This window comes from Microtus ochrogaster, chromosome 4 (genome assembly GCF_000317375.1).
Source record: "Microtus ochrogaster isolate Prairie Vole_2 chromosome 4, MicOch1.0, whole genome shotgun sequence".
NCBI classification, from domain to species: Eukaryota; Metazoa; Chordata; class Mammalia; order Rodentia; family Cricetidae; genus Microtus; species Microtus ochrogaster.
In genome coordinates this window covers 5,067,451-5,071,974 of record NC_022011.1, presented here as the reverse complement: position 1 = coordinate 5,071,974, position 4,524 = coordinate 5,067,451, and the positions used below count along the sequence as shown (strand labels likewise).

General features: G+C 46.1%; 1 protein-coding gene across 1 annotated transcript in view; it reads left to right on the top strand.

Moving 5' to 3' along the window:
- Tsnaxip1 (translin associated factor X interacting protein 1) overlaps positions 1–4,524 on the top strand; it is a 16,294-nt gene that overhangs the window by 3,817 nt on the left and 7,953 nt on the right. The gene's annotated exons all lie outside the window — the stretch shown is intronic.

Sequence of the window (4,524 nt, the reverse complement as noted above, 5' to 3'; positions counted from 1 at the left end):
GTCTACAAGAGCTAGTTCCAGGACAGGCTCCAAAACCACAGAGAAACCCTGTCTCGAAAAACCAAAAAAAAAAAAAAAAAAGCTAGTTCCAGGACAGCCAGGGCTACTACATAGAGAAACCCTGTCTCAAAAAACAAAAAACAAAACAAAAAAAGCCCTTTTTCCTTGCCCCCTCCCCACAACGGGAACACTGCCTTCTTACCTTACTAAGTATTTTAGTTTGTTTCGAATTTTCTTCTTTAGCACCTTGGACCGAACACTGCTGTGCAAGTGTTCGCCCCTGAGCTATAGCCTCGCCCCACTTTGAAGCTTTTGCTGATTGGACCATAGGATTGTTGTAGTTCAGATAACAAATAACCACTGTTCACATCTCAGAGGGAAAAATATCGTATTTGATGGGGCTGGAGTGGGTGCCTTAGTGGTTAAGAGCGCTTGCTGCTCTTGCAGAAAACCTGGGCTCTGTTCCGAACACTTTCATGAATGTAACTGCTCTTCTGGAAGAGCCGATACTCTCGTCTGACCTTTGTGGTTATACATACACACACACATACATATATTTGAGCAAATTTATTGCTTTAGTTGACAAAGGAACACTGTGGGCAGTGTATTGGCACTGTGTGAATGCGTTCCTGGAGGAGGATTTGGAAGCATACATAGGTCATATACTCTATGAAACTGGGAACTGCCCAGACCAGGCCCCTCTCTAAGGAAAGAGGACATGTGAACCCTGTAGAGACAAGTGCAGCCACAGTAAAGCCGTGGTTCTCAGCTTTCCTGATCCTGCCACCTTTTTAATACAGTTCCTCATGTTGTGGTGACTCCCAACCATAAAATTATTTTCAGTGCTACTTCATAACTGTAAATTTGCTACTGTTTTGAATCGTAATGTATATCTCTATGTTTTCCCATGGTCGTTGGCAACCCCAGTGAGAGCATTGCGACACACAGGTTGAGAACCGCTATGTTAAGGCCCCTTTCAGTTCAATTCTGGGCTTGGCTGCCAGAAGGGGATGTTTGTCCCGCCATTACCCGGAAGTGGGACACCTTCCAGTTTTGACCTGCAGGGGGAAACAAAGAGCCAGGAAAGCTGAATTCTAGCAACCCTTGGGCAGAGCCTTCAGCAGCAGCTAAAAACCCTGGAGAGAGGCCCAGTTTTCATTCACCTGTGCAAGTCAAAGGGGGCCTACAATTTCTTCAGCTGAAAAAGGAGAGAATTCATTTACTGTCCATTTGAAAATCTGAAACACTTTCCAGACTCATCAAGATTGAGGCCCAGGTGTCTCCTGGGGTCCCCCCCACACACACATATTTTGTTGTTTTGAGACAGTCTGACGTCTGACACCATGGCCTCAAACTCATGGGACAGTGGAGTGCTGGGACTACAGGGCACCACCACCAACCGTGTAAAAAGTTCGTCCTCGCCGGGCGGTGGTGGCGCACGCCTTTAATCCCAGCACTCGGGAGGCAGAGGCAGGCGGATCTCTGTGAGTTCGAGACCAGCCTGGTCTACGTCTACAGAGCTAGTTCCAGGACAGGCTCCAAAACCACAGAGAAACCCTGTCTCGAAAAACCAAAAAAAAAAGTTCGTCCTCTGTTGAGACAGACTCGGGCTCCACGGCCCACACTGGCCCACAAGCTCACAGTTCTGCTTTAGCCTCCCCAGAGCTAGCATTTCGGGGTGAGCCACCACATGAAGAAGTTGTGCTTTTATTACTTCCACATTCCACCCCTCCCCGCCTAAACATTTTCCCTTACTTTTAGTTGATAAATTTTTGTTTTCCTGAAATCAAGTGGTGGTGGCGCAGGCCTTTAATCTCAGCACTTGGGAGGCAGATGCTGGCAGATCTCTTGAGTTTGAGGCCAGCCTGTTCTACAGGGCAAGTTCCAAGACAGGCTCCAAAGCTATACAGAAAAACCCTGCCTGGGGGAGGGGAGGTATTGTAGTTTTCTTTCTTTCTTTCTTTCTTTCTTTCTTTCTCTCTTTCTTTCTTTTTTAGTCTTTGGAGGCCTGCCACCCAGATGCCAAATAAATACACTGAGATTTAGTCTTACTTATGAATACCTGGCCTTAGCTTGGCTTGTTTCTAGCCAGATTTTCTATTTTGTTTTGTTTTTTTTTTTTTTTAAAAAAAAAAAAAAGTTTCTCTGTAGCTTGGGAGCCTGTCCTGGACCAACTACCTCTTGTAGACCAAGCTGGCCTCAAACTCACAGAGATCTGCCTGCCTCCCAAATGCTGGGATTAAAGATGTGCACCACCACAGCCTGGCTTCTAGCCAGCTTTTCTAACGTTAATTATCCTGTTTCCTTTTACCATGTTTTGTCCCTGGGTTTTTTGCCTTTCTTTATTGTATATATATATAAAGCCTGCAGGCCAGAAGAGGGCACCAGATCTCATTACAGATGGTTGTGAGCCACCATGTGGTTGCTGGGAATTGAACTCAGGACCTTTGGAAGAGCAGGCAATGCTCTTAACCACTGAGCCATCTCGCCAGTGACTGGCTGTGTGACTTCATGCTGGCCCCTAGCATCCCTCTTCCTCTCCTCCTCTTCTTAATCCTAGCTCTTCCCTAGAGTTTTCCTCCTATTTATTCTCTCTGCCCCACAGCCCCACCTATTTCTCTCTCCTGCTTCTATTGGCCATTCAGCTCTTTATTAGACCTATCAGGTGTTTTAGGCAGGCAAAGTGACACAGCCTTACAAAGTTAAGCAAATACAACATAAAAGAACAGAACACATCTTTGCATCATTAAACAAATATTCTATACCATAAAAGAATGTAATACTCCCCCCCCCATTCACTCAGTCAAGAAGAGCTGGCTTCTATCTTTTTTTAATTGATTAATTAATTTTTTAAATTTCATTTTACAAGAGCTAGTTCCAGGACAGGCTCCAAATCTACAGAGAAACCCTATCTCGAAAAACCAAAAAATAAATAAATAAATTTCATTTTACATTGCAACCAAAGGTCTCCCTCCCACACCTCCTCCTGCCTTCCCTTGCCTCTCTCCCATCCCACCTCCCCATCCTCTCCTCCCAACAGTTAAGGGCTCCCATGGGGAGTCCACACAGTTTGGTACCTTATGTTGGGGCAGGACCAAGCCCCTCCCATCTGTGTTATCTGAGCATGGCGTCCCCTCATAGGGAATGTGCTATAATAAGCTAGTTCCTGTACCAGGGATAGATCCTGTCCTACTGCCAGGAGCCCCTCAGATAGCCCAAGCTTCACAACTGACTCCCACATAGGGAGGGCCTAGTTCAGTCACAGGGAGGCTCCACAGCTGTCTGTCAAGAATTCACGAGTTTCCACGACCTTGATTCTACTGTTTCTATAGATTTCTTCATCGTGGTATTGACCTTCCTTGTTCATGTATCCCCTCCTTCCTCCCTTTGACTGGATTCCCTGGCTTTGGCCTGGTGCTTGGTTGTGGATCTCTGCATCTGGCTCCAGCAATTACTGGAAGAAGGTTGTAGCATCTCTGGAGCTGTGGATTGTGATCTGGTTGTCCTTTGCTTTATGTCTAATATCCACTTAGGAGTGAGTACATACTATGTTTGTCTTTCTGAGTCTGGGTTACCTCACTCAGGAGGGTTTTTTTCTAGGATTTTCTGGATTAGATTATCATATTTTTCTATGCCGTGTTTCATGAAAAGATCTGAAGAGATAAACCCATGTTCCTACCACATGCATCTGCTACTGGTTCAAATGAAGTCCCATTCACCAGGGGACCCTCACTTGTTTCCCCCTCCCCCAAGGGACACAACCCAATCTCCTTCCAGGCTCCATTTGTTACATCTGTGTAGTTCTATCTGTCTTGTCCATCTAGGTTTGCCCTCCTCTCCTGTCTCTTCAGCTATGCTATGCCCAGAGGCAGGGACTGGGGCTCTTCAGGATTCTCGTTTTTTTATAGTACAGGCATTCAGTGCTCGCTGACTTACATCCAGGAGAGGATAACTCCTGTCTCCTGGGTTCTGCAGGCACTGCAGTGTATAAGCTATGTGCTATATTTTCTCAAGGCATTCTTGCCTCAGTGCATTGGGATGGCCACTCCTATTATCTCTACTTTGCAAATGAAAAGACTGAAGTTCAGTGCAGTTATGCCTATGGTCACACTGCTAATAAGGAAGATTTAAGATTTAATCCTGTCTGTAACCAAAAGTCCACAATCCTAATTATGGACCACGTTTAAAGATGTTTGTATAGCTGAGAATGCTGACCCAGACCTGTGAAGGTATCAAGAATAAGGCTAGCTGGGCTGTATAGCAAAAGTGTGTGTGTGTGGTGTGGTGTCTGTGTGGTATGTGTGTGTAGTGTGTGTGTGTAGGTGTGGTGTGTGTGTGTGGTATGTGTGTGTGTGTGTGGTGTGGGTGGAGGGATGCAGATTAGAAAAGGAGCTGTGGCCAAGCGGTGGTGGCGCACGCCTTTAATCCCAGCACTCTGGAGGCAGAGGCAGGCGGATCTCTGTGAGTTTGAGGCCAGCCTGGTCTACAAGAGCTAGTTCCAGGACAGGAACCAAAAGCTACAGA